We start from the raw sequence: 22,883 nt of genomic DNA, 5'->3' as shown, positions 1-22,883 counted from the left end.
TTTTGGCTCATGTCATATCCATATTTAATATGTATTTGTACTGATATAAGAGTTAAGTAGGCATGAAAGTCAATTCGCTTAAAAATTCACTGAGCATTATGATGCAGAATTTATGATTCCTCACAAAGGTGATTTCCCTAGATGTAGTGGCCTGGTCTACAACAGTAGAAGATAAAGAACTTCAAAGTTTTCCTTAGATAAATTAGAGTATTAGAAATAAGTCTACATTGGATCTGTAGCAAGTGATCCTTTCCTCCTTGCTTGTAAGCTCCAATTGTAGTTCCAAATTCTATAATTAGAACTTGTGCATATGACTAGAACATGCAAAGAAACTGTGAACTATGTAGCATAATTTAAAATATCTATTCAATGAGTCATACAAGAATTGAAATATATGAGTGGAAACATAACACAACACATATATGACAAAAAGATGCTCTTTGTATTAACAAAAATAGCAGAGAGTATAGTGATAAATATAAGTCTAACTTTTTAGATGTCTCCTCAAGTGACTTGTCCTTCCTTGTCATGAAGCACACTTTAACACCAACCCTAATGTAATAAAGTGATGACTCCTTAGGTTTAAAGCAATAGCATGATCGTAGTACGAATCTCCAAAAGTCAACCCAAACATTATGGGAGGAAGTAAATTTATAGGAGAAGTGTGGTAGTTTAGGAATTCTTATCCATTTACCAATCTAGGCTTGAGATCCACTTAAGAGGGGAGATGAGTTCAAGGGATAAGAGGTGAGTTCTTCAAGATATGATCAGATGGGATTCGAGCTCTTATCCATGGTAAATAGTTAAAACTACCTTGGAATCTTCTGGAAGAGGAAACTTAAAGATATTTTTTTTTTTTTTTTCTAGATTTTTAAAATAAACACACCTAGAAAATAGAACAACCTGCATTCACCAAGACTAGTGCAGAAGGGATAAACCATCGTTAAATCTAGGGATCAAAAGGGACAATATTTGGTGGGGCTAAAAGCATTAATTTTGAGTTGTTAATCCTATAAACTCAAACCTTTTGGAAAGGTCATGCTTAGGGATTTTTGATTTGTGAAGGGGTGATCACAACATGTTCACTGATGTTGATTGATCTGGTTTGCAGGCTTATTGACTGGATATGACAAAATTTCCTAGAACAGATTACCCCCTAGAGTACAAATTCTGAAACAACGGCTGATCACTAAAGTGCTTTAGCTTGTGAAAGTTTAGATCAATAACAACTCATTGAGATCGTCATCTATTACAATACATTTTCATCATGTTATCTTTGTTGAGGGAGGCATATCAATGCTCAACATAAAATTTAAGATTACATGTACAATGATCAAAAACTCTCGTCCATCGATGATAGAGAGTGGACCCATACTTGGATGATTATTTTTATGATCATAGACATCATACCTTTTAATGTACTATTAATCCTTAAATAACATCCTAGATGGATGAAACTAGATCTAGGGTATTCTATCTCTTTCACTTCATTTCTTAGTAGAATGAGTCTGACTATGTGAATAAATGAGCTAAATTTAGACATGGTAGACACCATATGATTACTGGATAATGATGTATTGAATTAACATTTACGAGAGAAACTAGTGATGATGTTAACGGCTCTAAAGGTATCATAGCGCAATCTATATGGTGCGAATGAATGAGCTGAAGTCAAACACCACACATAATCTTTCAGTCAAAGGCCAATGATGAATACCTTTCACTAAGAGTGAGAAGTCATTCCATTGATGTATGTAATCTCCAAGGTACTAAAGCAATTTTCTAATGAGCCGATGTCAATAGGAAGTGACCCATCATAGGAGGGCCTTGATGTATCCCTCATCAACAACATGAAATGGGTATCAATATTTGAGGTATAGAATGATGTTGTGGATCCTGTTCATGAATGGTAGACATAAAAGAGGGCTCAATATTGTAGTTGATATCAACTGGATCAATTCTCTTGAACATACCAGCAAGATTGGATGGATTTGGGAGGAATGACCCAAAACCGATTATGGAGGATTTTGATATTGTGTGTGATTAACCAAAGAGGAAATAAAATTACCCAACTCAACAGTCACAAAGATGAAGAGAAAGAGTGTCATGTTCAAGAGTGATTTTCTGCCATTAATAGGTTAAGTACCATGTTTTCCCAATTTCCTTGTCATTTTTTACCACTACATCTTTATTTTTTAACAATCTTGAGGAGGATAACATATGCTTGATTTGTAAGTTCATCCTTCAAATTAATCCTTATGAGTATATTTTACAAACCCTAAGGATTGGTTCAGTCTCATCATGTTGCATGAGTCCATCATTCGTTGATGTTTTTACAACTCTAGAAAAAGTGAAACTTGACATGTTTTTCATGTTTAGAGAGCTTGAAAAAGAGGCATAAAAGAAAACTCCAAAGGTTCCTTTTCATAAATATTCTCTTTATTTCAAAAAGGAAAAGAATGATACTAAGGAGAACCTCTTAGCCATGTTTTACTGAGGTATTCCTTTTTCATAAATAGTCTATTACATTCTAGAAAAGGGTTAAACTTATATTGAGTAGGCTTATTTTCATTTACTTTAATGTGTTTGAAAAGATAAGTGCTCAACAATATTTGCATGTTTAAGGAGTATGAAAAGAGATGAATGAATACTCCGCGTGGATGAATGAGTGGTATAATGGGTACAAAATCGTTTTGGTCATGATGGAACTTCTTAACACACACAAAGGTCAAGAGGTTGGATGATAAGTCCACTCATTGTAGTGGCTACTTCAGAAAGGGTAAAACAACCAAGTGAAAGTGTATGATCATCCAAGCAGATGGTGATGAATGAATGAGAAAGCAAAGTCTGACCTGGCATAAACAGGAAGATAAAAATAACAATCACAAATGATAGGAAGAAAATGGTTTCATTTTTACACAAGATAGAAACATGGAAAAATATGCTTGAGATTGGTTTCATTTTTACACAAGATTGATACAAGGGAAAACTATGCTTGAGAGTACTTGAAAGTAGTTTCTTTTTAACACAATCTTGAAACAAGAAAAAACTATGTCGGAGGGTGGTTTCATTTTTACACAAGCTTGAAACAAAGGAAAAATATGCCTGATATATGTTTTCATGCCTCCACTATAATAACACGCTTCTAGGGACATGCCCCCCAAGATTAATTTCATTCAGCTTAGTAGATAACTAGTTACTAACAGGTGGACGGAATGAAGGTTCATTTATGAGATCAAGCGAATGACTCCACTAGGAAATTATGAGATATAATTAAAGACTCTAATTAGAATGGGATCTGTTTCATTTTTTAACTATCTTGACATAAGAAAAGAAGTATTCTCATAGAATCTTGTTTCATTTTTGAATGAGCTAGGCAAAAGAAAAGGGATTATTCTCGGGATACCTCGTTTCACTTTTTAATGAGCTTGACATATGAAAAGAAACTATGTGCCGGGACTTGATCATGGCTCCCAAAAGGCCATGGATTCCAAGAGGTTCTCATTAGATGGGAGAAAAATTTCATAGGACGTATCAAAGGATCCAATGGATAGATCAAACTCCAATGCCCCCAGTGAATGATGCACTACATCACCTACTAGATCATCACTAGACATGTACGTGGAATAGCTTTCCACATAATCAATATGTAGCGAGGAAGATGCCATTTGCATATAATGATAATTTAGGGAAGTTGGTTGATTAGGAGTCAAATTAAGACCAACAACTGAAAGCTCGTCAATGGTCACGACTTTTCCTTCATGTGTGAAATACATCAGATGAAATAATGAAGAGACAAGATCTCCCATGACATAAAAATAGGCATGCCAAAGGAGTAAATTAAAATCCAAAGGGCCTTGGACTACCATCACATCGATATAAATAGTATTTCCATCACATTGCTATCGATATCATGAAAAACAATATTTTCGGACAGTTTGATACAAATTTGATTATCACAGTAAATCACATTAGGATCCATCATTTGACCAAACAAGCTAACAAGTATCTTCCTCATCTATATCTCCTCACATGTTGCTTGACTCGTAGCCATGTATTGTACTCTACTGAGCTGAGGACCATTGATCTATATTTCCTACTGTACCAAGAAACCGCTACAGACCCAACGCTGAAAATTCCACCTCATGTGCTCTTCTAGTATGATGGACCTCCCGCCCAATCTGTATCAGTGAAGCCACACAAGTTCTCTCCCTCCACCTATCTGTACCAAATTCTAAACTAGGTAGTGCCTCTGAGGTATGGTAGAACATGTTTAGCTACCCTCCAAAATTGTTTGGTTTGCCTAACCATAGCTTGATTGAGATGGTTTGTTGCATAACACATGTTTCATCGTTTGTTTACAAGATACATGAGTGAACCCTCTAACTGTTAGTATATAGTCGGATCCACTTCCTCACCTGAAGTGGCATCCTCTTTCCTTTAGCTGGTCACTACAGGAGTCTCCAAGGGTTTACACCTGTCCATGTGGGAACTCTAAAGTATCGCATTGGCATACTTTCATTTAGGGACAAGTAGTTCCCCATCACCTTGCCAAACTTCCAATCCAAGGAAGTAGTGGATGAGGCACATGTCCTTCATCTGGAAGTCTCTTGTAAGGTACTCCTTGCAAGATCCGATTGGGTGCTCATCATCGGTAAGGATCAAGTAATAAACATATAAAATAATAATCAATAGTTTACCTTCTACCAAAATATGATAGAGGTTTGCTTCTACTTCACTTTTATTGAAGCCCAAAGCTATGACATAGTTATCGATATTGGTGTACCAAGCACTAGGTGCTTTCCTGAGACCATACAATTCTCACATGAGTCTAGACGCATGAGACTATCAATCAAAAGTATCAAAGTCTTCTGGTTGATCGAGATACGCCTCATCCTAAATAACTCCATTGAGGAATGTTGTTTTCACATCTGTCTAGTGGATCTTCAACCCCATATGTGCTACGAAAGAAAGGACTGATCTGATGGATGAGTACCATGCTACATGAGCAAAGGTCTCCTCATAGTCAATCCCCTCCACCTGAGAGTACCCCTTCGGCACAAATCTAGCCTTGTATGTTTCTATTCTTCCATTTTCTACATTATTCACCTCGGAGATCCATCTCAAACCTACAATAGATTTTTCTGCTAGTTTTCGGACCACCTCCATAACATTGTTCTTCACAATGGATTCGTACTCCTCCACCATTGCATCTACCCATACTAGTTGTTTTAATTCTTCCTCAAAAGAAGATGGATTAATCTCTACTTGTTGAGTCATTAGATCCATATAGCCAATGTATCCATCTACTGAACTTCTTTGCTTGAGGTCATTTAAAGGAGCACCCACATTCTCCCTTAACTTGTCGATACTCCAAAACATCATGAGGCTCCTCCTTTGTAGGTAAGAGCCCCTCCTCTACTAGGATCTAAATCTCCCTCTCAAGAGAGCACCACATGGACCTATCTTCATCAAATTTGACATCCTGTCACACACTTCTCATTATGAGGGATGGAAAATGTGTTGGGTGTGTGATATATTATTTACATGACTAGACCCAAGCACGAAGTAGGGGGGTTAGAGGGGGGACGGTATCCCCCCTCTATAGGGTCCGAGGCAGCACCTCAGGTTTTTTATTTTTGGACCCTATATTAGGTGAGCAAACCTACCTATGGTTTTGTGCATGGGTTTTACACATGGTTTTTTGCATGATTGTTTTCTTCCCATGGTATATTGTAGATCCGGTCAAGGGAAGTATGATTATGTTCTAATCTAGAGTTAATGGATTGGGGTTATGGATTCTTCGACATGTATATATATGTATTGTAACATTCAAAGGAATATAATAAAAAATCAATCTTGTAATATGGGTTTTGGGATTTAGGGGAAAATATTTGTGTATAGATGTTTTATGTTTTATCATCTCTCCATTTTTTATTTTCTATTTTAAGAATTAAATTGCATGTAATTTTTGTATAGCGTTAAAACCTACATTTGGTATCAGAATTGTTTCGGCTTCAAGGGGATGAATTTTCTACTAAGTGGTATTGCTCGAGCCTATGTTAGACCATGTTTAGTGGGAGATCTATGGGATTAATTCTTGCATTGAAAGAAGATAATGAGCACTGGAAAGATAGAGATTGAGAAATTTAATGGTCAGAGTTTTGAGTTGTGGAATATCAAGATGGAGGATCTACTGGTGGATAAAGATCAGCGGATCATCGTAGATCTGGGTACTAATCCAACATCAATCTCAAATGAAGACTGGACGGATTTGGATCGGAAAGCAAGAGAACAATACGGTTGTGTATCTTAGATTCAATATTGTTGGATGTATCAGATGAAGCTATGAGGAAGGATTTTTGGGACAAGTTAGGACTTTGTACCAATCTACGTCTCTGGTGAACAAATTGTTCCTACAAAAAAAAAATTGTATAACTCGAGGATGAAGGATGGAGACTCAGTGGTAGAGCATATGAATTCATTTAATAGTGTCGTAAGTAAGTTATTATCTACTGATATTAAAATTTTAGATGAAGATAAGTGTATCAGTTTTTTGCGTTCTCTTCTAAATTCATGGGATAGTCAGGTTGTTGCAATAGGTAGCATTAAAACTACCTTGAAGTTTGATGAAATACTCATCCTTGTTATCGGAGGAGATGAGATGGAAAAATATGGAGGGCCGGAATGGGGATTCCTTGTCTAGACAAGGACGGTCCTAGAACAAAAAAAAAAGTATTTCCTTGAGTTGGAGATATAAATCTCCAAGCAAACCTGTAAAGGTGTGCTTGAAATGCAGTAAGGAAGGGCACTTCAAAATGACTGTAGACCTAAAACTCCTGAGAAATGAAAGGGATATGATGATGCTCCTTTTGTAGAGGTGAAAACCACCTCAGATGAAGGTGGGGATGTGTAATTGGCTTCTTCTTCAAGTACACATGTAGATCATGAGGCATGGTTGATTGACCCAAGCACATCATTTCACTTCAGTCCTGAGAGTGGTTCTGTGAGTATGATAAATATGATGGTGGTGATGTCTTCTTAGGGTATGATAGGAAGGCTGGAATTATTGGACGTGGAAAATTCAAGCTAAATTTGCAAGGTGGAAGGATTAAAACGCTTCCTAGTGTTCTGCATATTCCTGGATTGGCGAGAAATCTGATTGTTGTAAGAAGGTTGGATGATGCAGGTCTAAAAATAATGTTCAAGAAAGATACCTGCAAGATGGTTCGGGGACCACTGGTATTGATGCAGGGAGTTCTCTATGCAAGATTTTGGATATCATTGTTATTGATGGGTGCAACAATTCTATGGTTCTTGAAACTGGAGTAGAAAACCTTGTGGTCTCTGGAGAAAATACAATGCTATGGAATCAAAGGTTTGGACATATTTGACAGAACGACCTCTAAATACTTCATGGTGATGGTTGGTAGAAGGAATGTCTAATTTCTCTTTGGATTTTGATTTCTATGAACATTTTGTATATGGGAAGAAAAATCATGTGAGTTTCCTCTATTGTGCTAAGATGATGAAAGGGATATTAGAGTTTGTGCATATTGATGTGTTTGGACCTGTGTCGATTCCATCACTAGGTAAGTTTGTGTATTATGTATCATTTATAGATGAATTCTCAAGGAATACATGGCTACATTTCTTCAGGAAGAAATCTGAAGTCTTTGATAAGTTTAAATAATTTAAGGCTCTAGTGGAAAACTAGACAGGGAAGAAGATAAAGGTGTTGAGGACAAATAATGGTGGAAAGTTCTACAAGAAGGAATTTGAAGAGTTATGTAAGAAGTGTGGTATAGAACGATAGAAGACCACTCTGTGCACACCTCAGAAAAATGAAGTTGCAGAAAGAATGAAGGAGACATTGATGGAAAAGGAAAGAAGAATGGTCAATGGTGCTGGGTTAGTATGGAAATTATGGGTAGAGGTGGTGGAGACTGCATGTTACCTGGTTAATAAATCACCTTCATTAGATTTGGAGAATAAGTCTCCACAAGAGGTATGGACTAGTAAGAAACCCTTTCTTTCACATCTGAGTGTATTTGGTTGTGACACATATGTACATGTTCCAAAGGAGAAAAGAACCAACCTCAATAGTAAATCTGAAAGGTGCATCTTTATTGGGTATAAGGATGGTTTAAAAGGTTATAACATTTGGAACCTAGAAATAAGGAAGGTTGTGTATAGCTAAGATGTGCTTTTTAGATATGTGAGATATGTTATTAAAATGAAGTCATACCAAAGGAACCTGAGACAATAGAGTTTGAGCTGAAGGAGGAAGAATCAAACTCTACAGTAGAAGAGGAATCAGAAGATGAAGCACCTCCAACTCTAGACCAATTAGAGAAAGAAGGTATCCAGAAAGCTATAGTCCATCTGCTTTCTGTTCATTCTTTTCTTTATCTATTACTGATGAGGATCCCATAACTATTAGGGAAGCAATGGATTTAGAGGATGAAAAAATATGGAAAGAGGCCATGGTTGATGAAATCGAATCTTTCCACAAAAATGAGTCTTGGGATCTGGTGGAGCTGTCCGTTGGAAGGAAACTCATTGGCAACAAATGGATGTTTAAGAAGAAGATGAACAAAGAAGGCAAGGTGGAGAAATGCAAAGCTTGGTTGGTAACAAAAGGTTACTCCCAGTTGTCAGGAATCGATTTTGGTGATATTTTTTCTCTTGTTGCCAAGGTAGATTCTATTAGGTTAATTTGATATGTTGTTGTTACTTTTGATTTTGTGGTAGAACAGATGGATATGAAAACAACATTTCTTCACATGGATCTGGAAGAAGAGATCTATTGGCATTATGATACATGTGTTGTCCTTGATGGCAACTGACTCAGATGAAAGTTCACATTGCAGCAGGTCAACAGCAAAGAATTACAGATCAGACTCCAAAGAATAAAGAAAGAGAGGTATATGCTAATTCAATTTGTCCAAGGCGCGTATACACGCTGTTTGATAGAACAAAAGTAGCATATAACGTATACACACACTTTCACAGGAGGAAAAGCGTGTACATGTTAGAAAACTATGTTTTTGGTCCAAGGTATTTGATCCAAGGTATTTTGTTCCAAGGTAATTGGTCCAAGGCATTTGGTCCAAGGTATTGACCATAGGCATTGGATCCAAGTTATTGGTCCTAAGTGGTTTTTTTCTAAGGTATTGAGAAAGGCCTAAGAGTATATAAGAAGGAGAAGATCATTAGGCCAATGGATGTAAGAAATTAGATTCTAAGGAATACTTCTATCTACAGTATATATTATGTTGGAGGGTTATGTTTGAGACTGGATCTGAAATTTTCATGTGAACCTTGAGTTGAACATTGGATCAGGAATCATGAGACTTGAAATGACTTATTCTTGAATGGTATGATATTGGTTGAGACCAGATATGATGTTTTGTGCCTATTCTACTTGCTGTCTATCATGACCTAGGTTTGTCTAAAGTTTGAAACTGCAGCAAAGTTCTGAGTCAAAATTTGCAGATCTGTATGCAAGTTCGTCTCAGCCAAAGCACATGTACATGTAAGTTCGACTCTTTCAAGTAGCGTATACAAAAATAATAGCTTCTATTCAGATCTGACTGATCTATCTGATCAAATTCTGTTGTTTTACCATTGTCTGTCAAGGAAGTCCTCTGAGATCTAAATGTAGAACTATTGTATAAGGAAATTAAGACTAATTGATTGATTGATTGAAAAGGAAGGGTGATCCTTGCTGCTATCTATTTTGAACTCTGACAGTAGATCTTCAGAATGTCACTGATTGGTATAGTCTGTGGTTTAGAAGTTTATGATTCAGTATCTTTAGAGATATACGCAGGTTGGGTTAAAGGAAGTAGCGTATACACGTAGGTTGGGTTCAACCAAGAAGAATATACTCTCTAATGCATGATTTTTGAGGTTACAACTGGTTTAGGATGATGATGCAGGTTTCTCGGTTCAGCACAGTCTTATGTGGTGAGTGACATGATTGTTCAAACTAACTGAATATTGGTTGATGCAGTTTAAGTTTAAAAGGATTTGATGGGTCCAGTGTGAAAATTTGATGAAACATGGCCTTCAACTTGTTGTGTTGTGATCTAGGAGTATCCATTCTGAAAATTCATGAAATGTGGTCCCTGGTGGAAGAATGGAGATTTTTGTAGGCTAGCACCTATGTACTAGTAAACATATTGGCTAGTACAAGAGCTAGGGGGTTGTAACTCCCTTCCAGTAGAAGCTGGAAAATGAGAGAAGGTTGTAACCTTCTACAAGTAGAAGCCTACGTAGTGGTATGAGTCTGCACCAGTACAAGATTATAAATAGATTTTCTTATTATTAAAAGAAGATAGAGACGACAACAGTAGATGGTTTTTACCCACATTGGGTTTCCACATTAAATCTTGGTGTTCATGTGTGTTTCTTATGTATGATGCTTTATTCTACTTTTAATGCACTCTCTAATAAATCTCTGATATACTAGTTTAAGCTCAACACATGATAAACTGTCTAAATCACAAGTTCTTTGCATATACATGGGTTTCTTTAAGCACAGTCGCATGTACAAGCTAGTTCACTTCACTGAAGTAGTGTATATAAATCTATTTGGGAAATAAAATTATTGATTTCATAATACTGATTCACCCCCCTCTTAGTATTATTTCCAACAAGATCTACATGAAGCAACCTGAAGGCTTTGCGGTGAAGGGTAAGAAAGAAATGGTATGCATGTTAAAAAACTCTTTGTATGGGTTAAAATAGTCACCAAGGATGTGGTATCAGAAATTTGATACATTTATAAAGGGACTTGGCTTCACTAGATGGAAAGTGGATCACTGCGTCTATTTTAGATTAATTGGTGACTATGTTATTTATCTAGTCTTGTATGTCGATGATATGTTCGTAATTGGAAATGACAAATAAATTATCTAGGATTTGAAGACCCAATTTTCCTCCAAATTCGACATGAAGGACCTCAATGCTGTAAACTATATTTTGGGCATGGAATTAAACAAGATCAGGAAAAGAGGAAGCTCTCGTTAAACTAGAGGAAGTATGTCAAGAAAACATTGTAATGGTTTAATATGCAGGATAGTAAACCGGTGAAGGTTTCTATACTTGTAGGTGTGAAGTTATATGTTGAACAATGTCCCAAGACACAAGAAGAGGAATCAGACATGTCACGTGTTCCATATGAAAGTGCAGCTGGTATCCTGATGTATGTAATAGTATGTACTAGACCATAGATTGCACATGAACTGGGAGTATTGAGTAGGTTTATGTCAAAACAAGCGAAGGAGCATTGGACAATAGTGGAGCGAGTTTTTAGGTCTTTTTGTGGAGCTAGTGATTATGGTTTGTGATACCAAGAAAGACTAGGATTGGATAAAGTTTTGGACATTCATGACTTTGTTGACACAGACTAGGCTAGAGATCTTGGTTAGGGAAGATCCACAAGTGGGTATGTGTTTAACCTATTTGGAGGTGCAGTTAGTTGGATGAGTAAAAGACAATTTGTAGTGGCACTTTCAACAACAAAGGCATAATACATGGCAACCACTCATGCAAGTAAAGAAGTAGTTTGGTTATAGATATTTTGTTTGAGTATGGGGTTAGTACAATGGCATATAATGATAGATTATGAGAGCCAGAGTGCAATTTTCATGGCAAAGAACCATGCTTACCATTGAAAGACAAATCATATTGATGTTCAATATCACTTTGTCAGGGATATGACTGGGGACAAAAAGGTGTTGCTGGTAAAGGTGGACACTTTGAATAATACTACAGATGCATTGACAAAGTCTGTGAGTACTAAGAATTTTTCTTGGTGTAGAGAATTAATGGTCGTTGTAGGGCTGGACCAAGGACTAAGCTCTCCTATGAATTGCTATGTGGAAAAGAAAACAACAAGTGGGAGAATGTCGGGTGTGTGTTATATTATTTCCAGGAATAGCTCGGGAAAATATAAATTTGGATCCTATATTAGGTGTGCAGACCTACCTATGGTTTTATGCATGGGTTTTTCACATGGTTTTCAACATGATGGTTTTCTTCCCATCGTATCTTGTAGATTCGGTCAAGGGAACTGTAGTTATGTTCTAATCCAAGGTTAATGGATTGGGATTTATGGTTGCTTCAGAATGTATATATATGTATTGTAACATTGAAACGATTATAATGAAAAATCAATCTAGTAGTCACATTTTTGGGAACCATGGGAATATCTCTATGTATATATGTTTTATGTTTTATTCTCTTGCCCTTGTTTATCTTATGTTTTAAGAATTCGTTTGCATCTAATTTATGTATAGGGTTAAAACCTACAAAATAAACATGATAGTTGTGGGGAGTTTCTATGTAACCAAAAAATATCCCCAACTCTCCTTTTATGCTATTGACCTATGAGAAATTCCAGAATACCAAGTATACGAAGAAATACAACCTAGAACACAAAAAAAAATGAGAAAAACAACAAGAATTTTATTATTAAGAGATGAAAGCAATGCTCACTTGCCTCTTCAATAGGGTAACCTCTAGTAGAGTAGAGATCAATTATAAAATAATACTCAATATCTCTCAATGGGGAGTCTCTATCCTTTATATAGGATTCATACATACAATACCATGGGTCATTACCATGGTTCTCTCAATACCATCTATCTAATACCATGGCTCGTTTGCAGCTAACTGTGGTCCCTTTCTTAAATGTGGCTCAACCATTTACAATTATTAATACGGGCTTTATTGACTCTTTAACCAACTATAACTATAATTCAACCCCATGACATAAATAAAGGGGATTAGGGTTGGACCCTAACATGCCCTCCCCCATGAAAAGAGGCATTGTCCTCAAGGCTGAGGCTACGGAAACTGCTGAAGAATAGTGGCTGGTTCCTAGGTCCCATCTTCTGGAGAGGTGTCTTTCCACTTGACAAGGACTTCCTTGATCGTGTGGCCATGTAGATGTCGTTCTCACGTACCGAGGACTTGTTCAGGTTAGAGACAAAGTGAAACTTCTTCATCCAATTCAGGTAGACTGGTTTGCATTCTACAATTGTTCCCCATCAATTTCTTGAGGAATGATACATGGAAGACTGGATGGATTTTTCAAGTTGGTGGCAAGGCCAGCTTATAAGAGACTGCTCCAATGCACTGAAGTATTTGATAAGGTCTTTATAATTTTGGAGCTAATTTCTAGCAACCCTTTTCTTTGAGCGATGTTTTCTTATATGGTTGCAGTCGCAAGAATACCTAATCTCCTTCTTGAAATGTGGGGTCTGAATGTTGTTGGTCTTCCTGTTGCTTCATTTGATTCTAAGCTTGATGGAGATTTATCTTTGAGATGGGTTATCATGGATGCACGGTTCTGTAGGAGTTGATCCACTGCTTGCACCTTAGAGCATCCAGGGATATAAGAACTAGGTGAAGATGGGACTTGGCCATACACTGCTTCATATGGAATCATCTTGGTGACTGCATGATAGCTAGAATTATACCACCATTTAGGTAAAGGTAACCACTATACCCATTGATGTTTCTTTCTTGAAGTGAAACATCTTAGGTATCTCTCCAAACATTTGTTGACTGCTTCAGTTTGACCATCAGTTTGAGGATGATAGGAAGTACTTAGTTGGAGTTGGGTGCCTTGTAGCTTGAAAATTTATTTCCAAAATTTGCTAGTGAAGGTTAGATCATGATCAGACACAATGGAAGTGGGCATGCCATGTAGTTTGAAGATCTGGTCCATGAACACTTGAGCCACCAAATTGGGGGTAAATGGGTGGGGTAGAGCACAAAAATTAGCATATTTAGAAATTCTTTCCACAACCACCATGATGATTGATTTGTTTCCTGAATTTGGGAGACTAGTAACAAAATCCATAGAAACATTCAATCCATCTAGATGGAGGAAAGGATTGGAAATGGTTGTAAGGTGCCTGGTAGATTAACTATTTCTACTTTGTGGTGTTCACACACCTGACATTCATCTTCAAAAGTAAGAATGTCAGTTTTCATGCCTATCCAAAAGAAAGAACGATGAATGTGAGCATAAGTCTTCTGAAATCCTACATGTCCTGCAATGGGAGATGAGTACAACTCTGCCAAAATGCACATTTTGAGTGTGGATGTCAGTGATATAACTACTCTATCCTTGTAGCAAAGAATATCATCCTTCCAAGAGTAATCAACTGAGGAATTAGGATCTGCTCTCAAGTTATAATGAGTTGGGAGAGAGAGGGGTGTGAAAACCATTCCTTGTGGTTTTCTTCAATCGAATTGAGTATGGGAAGAGAGATTGATAGCAGGGTGCTGTCATCCTCAAATTGGCGTGATAAAGCATCTACTACTACATTGTCACGGCCTTTATTGTAAATTATCTCATAATAATATCCCATCATCTTGGCCAGCCATTTATTTTGTTGGGGCGAGGATAGATGTTGATCCAAAAAATATTTGAGGCTTTGATGTTCTGTGCAGATTTGGAAACGTTGCCCCAATAAGTATGGTCGGCAGGTATCTACTACATGTAAGATGGCCATCATCTCATTCTCATAGGTAGATTATACCAGATGTTTCCCACTCTGTTGTTGGCTGGTGGAAGCCAAGGGTTGAGCTTCCTACATTAAGAAAACTCCAATAACATTACCTGAAGCATCACATTCAATCACAAAATATTTGGCGAATTCAGGTAGTGCCAATACAGGAGTGGAACACATGGCATGTTTGAGAGCCATAAATCCCTATTGTGTTGCATCGGTCCAGAGGAATGAATTTTTCTTGAGAAGCTTAGTGAGGGGTCTAGCAATGCGACCATAATTGTGGAAAAATTTGTGATAGTAGCGAGTGATACCCAAGAATCCCCTCAAACTCTTCAAGGTGTTCAGTTGGGGTCAATCTTGCATTTCCTGTATCTTTTTGGGATCCACCCAGACAATTTCACGACCCACAATGTGGCCCAAATACTCGACTTCTTCCCTACCAAAAGAGCGCTTGGGCAATTTGAAAAATAATTTGTGATTTCAGAGAAATTGCAAGAGCAGGTCTACATGCTGAAGATTTTTTTCCCAGGTTGGGCTATAGATGAGAATGTCATCAAAGAAAACAAGGAAAAATTTTTGGAGATATGGTTTCAGCATGTGATTCATGAGGCTTTGAAAAGTAGACGGGGCATTAGAGAGACCAAATGGCATGACCAAGAATCCATAATGGCCTTCATGAGTTCAAAAAGAAGTCTTTGGAATGTATACTTCTTTCATGCATATTTGGTGATAGCCAGAGCAAAGATCTAGCTTAGTAAAGAATTGAGCACCATGTAGTTCATCAAGCAGATCATCAACAGTCAGGATAGGGAATTTGTCTTTGACAATGAGCTTGTTGAGGGCCCTAAAGTCTGGACACATGCGACATTCCCCATCCTTATTTAGCACCATGACCACTGGTGATGAATAAGGACTGATGCTAGGGAAAATAACACTGGCTTCAAGGAGTTCCTTAATGATTTTTTCAATTTCATTCTTTTGGACAAAAGGATATCAATATGGGCGCACATTCGGCAGTTGTGCCCCTGGGACCAAAGTGATGTTCTGATCATGTTCCCCTCTAGAGGGTGGAAGATCTTTAGGCTTGTCAAATACATAGTGGTGGCAATTTAAGACATGTTTCCTCTCAGGATGAATATGAAGAGTAGTGGGCTCTATGGCCTCGATGGGATTAAACTAGACGATAAGTCCATGATGGCCCTCTTTGAACAACTTTTCCATTCGATGCGAACTGATGATAGAAGGAGCACCTGCTTGGAGTGTTGGGCATGGAAACCCCCATAACATGTTTTGGGGCTCAAAGCCCAAGTTTTGGTCATGTCTATTGTAAACACTCTACGAATTGCGAGTGCGTAGTGCGAAGTATAGGATGAGTCATAGGGTTGTCTGCCCTAAAGTATTCTAATGTAATGTAAAGTCATGTCGGCCTACCCATGGTCCGAGGACCATGGGATTGTATAGATAGAGCGAGGCTCTAAGTTGTAAAGATAGCGAAGAAGAGAGAGGAATACGAATGGTTCGAGCATAGAGTAAGAGTCTAAGTGTATTGGGTCATAGTAGTAGGAAGAGGCTCCGCAGCTGAGTGTGCAGAGGCCTAGTAGAGCCCACAGCTGAGTGTGCGGATCCCTGCAATTGACTGCATAGGGTGGTGTCAAGTATGTAATCTTTATCGAAGAATAATAAAGAGAAGTTGATTCCTATTTTTGTGTATCTGCTTATGCATTGCCTTCTTTACATTTACACTATTTTATTTATCACGCGCACTGATATGATTTTTGAATATGCTATAATAATCATTAGTCTTACACAAATAAGTTAAGTAATCAGGTAATAATAGACTAAATAGCAAGGAACTTGGGTATTATATGGGTTGCGCCCCGAGTAGGACTGTGCAGAAGCAGCATCACAGGTTGCAAGGGAATAACAAGTGCACGTAGCGACGTGCACACAGAGTCAAACCGCAGACCTCCAGAAGCTTATCAGGCATCCCCAGGGTATGGAAACCTAGTTCTAGTACCCTCCCATACTACTTCGGGTGAGACCTCAGTCTGTGCTCCATGGACTGTTGCCGAAAGGGCCAGTGGTACCGGGATTTGCTTGGCTAAATCACCTCTGAACCTGGGTCAGGCCCATACAAGCCAACAAATAGTTTTTTTGCCAAGACTAGTATTTGCATAAGGGATTTCTGACGTCGTGCCACTGGAATCCAGCAAAGAGAGAAACTGAAGAGTGGTTGGACAATAAGATTAATGAGTTCATGGCACAGGAAAATAGAACTCCACGAGTATCTAAGGAACAGTGGTTGGAGCACTACTTGTATATGGAAATCCACGAAATTTTCTTGCATCTTTTCCTCCTAAGCTGTATGAGTGGATCACAGAGTTCCAAGACAGCCAGGGAAGGTGTAGACTCGACAAACCAATAGTGTGGACTCTGGAATTAGTGCATAGACTAGAAGCATCAGGAGATAAGATCACGTGAGTTGTTGACCATTGGCTCGATCGAATAATAGAAGGATTTATCACTAAGTTTGCAGTAGACACAACCATTAGCTATAGTGAGGCAAAGTGATGTTTCCTCAAGGGACCACGAGGTAAGTATATTAAATCTTTGAACACTTGGATTAAGATGTTATTGTTTGAAAATCAAGTTATGCGAATAAATTAATGGTTGGAGCTACACGAAGTGGGAAGATCTACAGAAGTGGAGGTAGCAAAGATTTAGAAACTAGTCCCTTAATTTCATCCTCGCAGGAAAGCGAGGAAGAGATCATGAAAGTTTCTTCGAGAAACGTGGTCAGTTTGATAAGGTAGCGAATTCCGCGTTTAGCACCTCCGCCCACACCGCCACCCATCTCACCCTCCTCAGCTCCATCTCCACCCAGCCCACCTCCGCCACCCATAGTTTAGTATGGCGAGTGCGATCAAACTACCAATATTCAGAGGACTGGGGAATGAAGATTTGGACCAATTCTGGTTTGTGGTAAGATCAGTATGGAAAGCACAAGGTGTCGTGGATGACAATATTAAAAAGGCTACGCTGGTGAGCGCACTGCAGGATCGCGCATTAACATTGTATATCAATCATTCTAATGACCACCCAAACGTAGGAATAACAGAGATCCAAGCTGCGCTGAATAGGAAATTTAGCAGGCCAAAATCAGAAACAAAAATCAACCATCAGGTTTAAGGAGATCGCGATGCTCCCAGGTGAGACACCCTAGGATCTGGACCAAAGGCTGAAGAGTACGATTTGTGAAGCCAATATGACGTTGACAGATGGACAACATTGTGCATGGTTTGTAGCATCACTTATGCCACACTTAAGGATGACGTTGTCACAGCAAAAACATTCCACCCAAGCTGAAGCATTGGAGATGGAAATGAGATTACATGAGACCCCTATACAAGACCCTGGGTTGGGAGTCCAACAAATCCACGCAAAACTACAGAATCTATGTTTGGAAATGAAAATTTTGAAACAGGACAGGACACCTCGGCCGGAGGCACGCGAGGAAGTATGGAGCATAAAATGAAAAGGCCAAGGGCATGACAAGGACCATTATCCAGTGTTTGCAAACTACTTGGAAAGAGGAGGTCCGATGCCATTAAGACCTAAGGCACAGGTAGGGCCGAGCGTGACACCTGCATTATGGTGCACGATATGTCAGATAGGGGGATAACACACTATGAATAATTGTCATCTGTTGTGGAAGCATATGCAGACGTCCTAGCAATTGTTTTTTAATTTCTGTAGGTTGGTAGGCCATGAAGAATGCACTTGTTGAAGCTATGAATTAATGATGGATCAAACTCCTACCTACAGGGTGTAGATCGAAACGCGAGCTCTCGACCCAAATGCACAGATGGCACGTGCTAGATTTTAGGGGCGTGGTCGAGGTTGAGGCAAAATGGGATCAAGAAGGTGTCGCAGACAGCTAATTTGTTACAATTGCGGAGGGCCGGGTCACTATGCCCATGATTGTACAAACCTGATAAGGAAATCATGTTGGTATTGTACTCAGTTTGATCAATGAGTTAGAAGACTGCCCTTCGCTGATAGTGATGATGTGTGAGAAAGGGGTACTCTAGCCCCCTCTGACTTAGAATTTGCAGATGATGAGGTTTGAGCCGCGCGAAGAAGACCCAAATCTAAACATGATGCTCAGGAGTGGTATGACCACGAGCAATGATAAAGGGAAGCACCCAAAAGAAAGTGTGTGCATTTGCAAGGCTCATACAAAGGAACCCAAATTTGATTTAGAACACGTGAAAGAGACATTCATGGAAGCTAAGAAGAGCTTCATGGAGGCCTCCACTTCAAGTAGTAAGGATCAACTACAACCAAGCATGGATCCTTCAATGCTCACTACCTTTCTAGAGACATGCATGAAACTACTGCATGATAGCAAAGCATTCAAAGAACTATAGGAACTTATCACTAGGTGTGTGGGGTGAAGAGAACTGCATGTGGTCCAAAAACTTGGAAAGAATGCATTGTGCACAGGAAGGGAAATAACGTTGACTGCGCAAATTGGCGAATATGAAATGGATCAAATAATCCTGGATCTCAGATTGGATGCGAATGTACTACAAAAACAAACATGGGAAAGCATGGGGAGACCCGCACTATAGTGGTCTCCTATCTAGTTACAAATGGAAAACCAACAGAAGATTTTTCCCATGGGAAGATTGCAAGAGGTAACAGTAGATATTGAAGGTGTGAGCGTGCAGGCGGATTTTGAAGTGATAGAGATTGTAGATGAAAGTAATCCCTATCCCACACTACTAGGAATAGACTGGGCCACCGATATGAATGGAGTCATAAATATGAAGAAGCGAGAAGTGATCTTTGACAAAAAATCACTACACATAGTAATACCGCTAGATCTAGCTGAACGAGCGTGATACACTAAACCAGTGTGCGACAATGATAGTGACGATCTCGATTGTATTTACAGGATAACTACAGAAGAAGAGGATTGGGTGAATTTGACTAGAGATGGAAGAATTTCATGGGAGCACGAAAGCTCCTACACTTCAAATTCAGATGAAGAAGTAGAGAAATGGCATAATCAGTTGCACGAAGTAACAACGATTAATTGCAACATGATGGTTAGATCACTGCACCGTGTGACAACAAAAGCAAGGTCTCTATTGACATATGATGGGTTGTCAGTGGTGGATGAATTCCTGAGAAATTTGAAAGCGTAGTACGAGAACCATAGTGGTTCGATGCGCTGAAGTGGGCACTATGCGCAACACCCGCACGATGGTGTTGTATGCATCAAGGAAACTTTGAGGACTGCCATGGCTGCAGAAGAATGATGCGCCTACGATTAAGGAAACTACAGATATGGCTAGTAGAAAAATATGATGGACGAGATGATCCACGCACACACCTCACGAAATGGACGAGGGTCTACATGGAAGAACCACAACCTGAATTGGTACATTTATTCTGTCATACCCTGATGTCATACCTATGAAGTGGTATGCTGAGACTGAGCTCCACCATGGAATAGGTGAATGGGATGTCTTGTGTGAGGGATTTCTGTTAACCCTCACATTTGAAGACCATTGGTCAGATACTGTTCACGATGCGCTACAGGTAGTAAATGCAGTTATCTTCAGAATACCCCAGGCGCCAATGGAAATACTTCAACCAGAATGGGTGACATAGATGGGATGCACACTAAAGTGTTATAACATAAGTGTTGAGGAGGATGATGAGGACCCACGAAACATTAACATTTCAGAAATAGGAGGCCGTTGCAAGATTCACAGACCATCACTTGAAGACACCAACGTCACTGCGCCGCTATAGATGAAGTAGGTCAACATTGGAACCAAGGTAGAGCCGAAGTACGCAATGCTTGCGGACTATTGGAACAATGCCACGGTGGATAAGGTCACTGAGTTATTTCGCGAATACCAAGACTTGTTCCCGACCAAAATTATGGACTTAGAAGGGATCGTTGGCGATTTAGGGATGGTGAAGATCACCCTGAAACCCGACATGAAGCCAGTTAAGTAGCAACCTTACCGCTTGAATCCAAATTATAAAGAAACGGTCCACGATGAATTAGACAAAATTCTCGCAGCAGAAATTATTGAACTAGTGGAAGAATCTGACTGGATGAGTCCTATGGTAGTACAGGAGAAAAAACAGAAGGGTGAAATAAGAATATGCATCGACCTCAGGAAGCTGAATGACACCTGTGTAAACGATCCATTCTCGATACCATTCACAGATGAAGTACTAGAAAATGTTGGTAGTTAGGAAGCATACTCATTCACGGATGGGTTCTCAGGGTGCCACTAGATCAAGATCATGCTAGAAGATAGGAGCAATACGACCTTCGCAATAGAATGGGGCTGCTTTCAATACATCTTTATGCCATTTGGACTGAAGAATGCGCCAACTATATTTTTGTGCATCATGGTAGCCGCATTCAAAGAATACATCCACAAGCTTTTAGAGGTATATTTGGATGATTGGGCTATCTTTGGATTAGTTAAGAACCATGTAGCGAGCTTACACTTGATGCTGGATACTTGTCACTGACACCAGATTGTGCTGAACCTTAAGAAGTTCACATTCCTCATTCCCTTTGGAAACCTGCTGGGACATGTGGTTTACAAACAAGGACTAATGGTGGACCCTACAAAGATTGTCGTTATCCTAAATTTGGAAGCACCACAAAGTGTTAAACAATTGCGTGCTACCTTAGGACACACTGGATACTATAGGAAGTTCATCAAAAGTTATACCCAAAAAACCGTGCCGATGGAAAATCTATTGAAAAAAGATGTTACATATTGCTGGAATGATGATTTCATGAAGAGTTTGGATGTCTTGAATGGGAAATTGGCCTCCGCTCCAATCCTGGTCTTCCCAAAATTGGATGTGGAATTTCGTGTACGTGTTGATGCGTCGTGTATTGTGTTGGGAGTTGTACTCACACAGGAGGGCACGGAGGGTGTGAATCACCCGATCACATTTGCGAGTCAAAGATTATCCAAAGAAAAAAAGAACTACTCTACCACCAAGTGTGAGGGGTTGGCAATGGTCTACGTGCTCCAAAAATACTCACACTATTTACTCGGGGGACACTTCAAGATGTATATCGACCATTCCATGTTGAAATACCTGGTGAATAAGCCTATGTTGGGGGTGCATATGTAGATGGCTCTTACTATTTCAAGAATATTATTTTGAGGTTATAATCAAGCCAGGATACCTAAATGTAGGTCTGGATCACTTGTCACAAATTAATATGGGCGAGGAACCCACAAATTTGGAGGAGGGACTACCTGATGCACAGCTCTTTGAAGTGCATGTCGTAGATAGACACTTCAAAGATATAATCCATTTTATAATGGCAGGGACTACGTTGAAGGAATACTCAGTCCAACAGAAGAAGGAATTGGTTGTGTGCGCGGCGGACTTTTCTATCATCACGGGGCACCTCTACAATATGGGCAACGATGAGATATTGTGAAGATACGTAGTTGAATTTGAACACAGTTAGATCCTAATAGAAGCACATGGGGGCGCTGCAGGAGGACACTATGTAGGACGCGTGACCATACATATGATTCTTCGTGCAGGGTTATGATGGCCGACCTTGCACCAAGATTCGAAAGCGCACTGTAAGGCCTGCGATATATGTCAAAGGACTAGAAAACCATCACGAAGAGACGAGATGCCACTAAATCCCCAAATGACACTATAGTCGTTTGAAAAATGGGAAATCAACTTTGTGAGCTTGATCAAACCTTAGGGAAAGATGAGTGCGTGCTACATCATCACCGCGGTGGAGTACCTAACACGATGGGTGGAAGCACAACCAGTCAAGGACTGCACAGCCGCTACGGCTGCGAAGTTTTTTTTTGAAAGCGTGTTGACAAGATTTGGTTGTACTAAAATCTTAATGAGTGATCGCGTAATACATTTCTTGAATGAAACCATCAACGCACTCACAGAAGAGTTCCAGGTGTATCATCAGAAAAGTACACTGTACCATCCACAAGCCAATGGGACGGTAGAAGCATTCAACAAAATACCGGAGACTGCACTGACCAAACTATGTAACACGTAGTGAAAAAACTGGACATGCACATACCTACCATCTTGTGGATGTATAGGACAACATGCAAGAAATTGACAAGACAAAGACCTTTCCGGTTATTATATGGCACGAAAGCTGTCATGCTGATGGAATACATCATACCTAGTCTGCGAATAGTATTGCTCACAGGCATGATAGATCGCGAAGCTCTGGAAGAAAGGCTCGTGTAATTAGAAGAACTCAAGGAAGAATGGTTTTTGGCTGGATTTCAT

The sequence above is a fragment of the Pinus tabuliformis genome, chromosome J (assembly GCF_031772625.1).
Source record: "Pinus tabuliformis cultivar Carrire ecotype Pingquan chromosome J, CPIR1, whole genome shotgun sequence".
In the NCBI taxonomy this organism is placed as follows: domain Eukaryota; kingdom Viridiplantae; phylum Streptophyta; class Pinopsida; order Pinales; family Pinaceae; genus Pinus; species Pinus tabuliformis.
Note: the sequence above shows the minus strand (reverse complement) of the source record.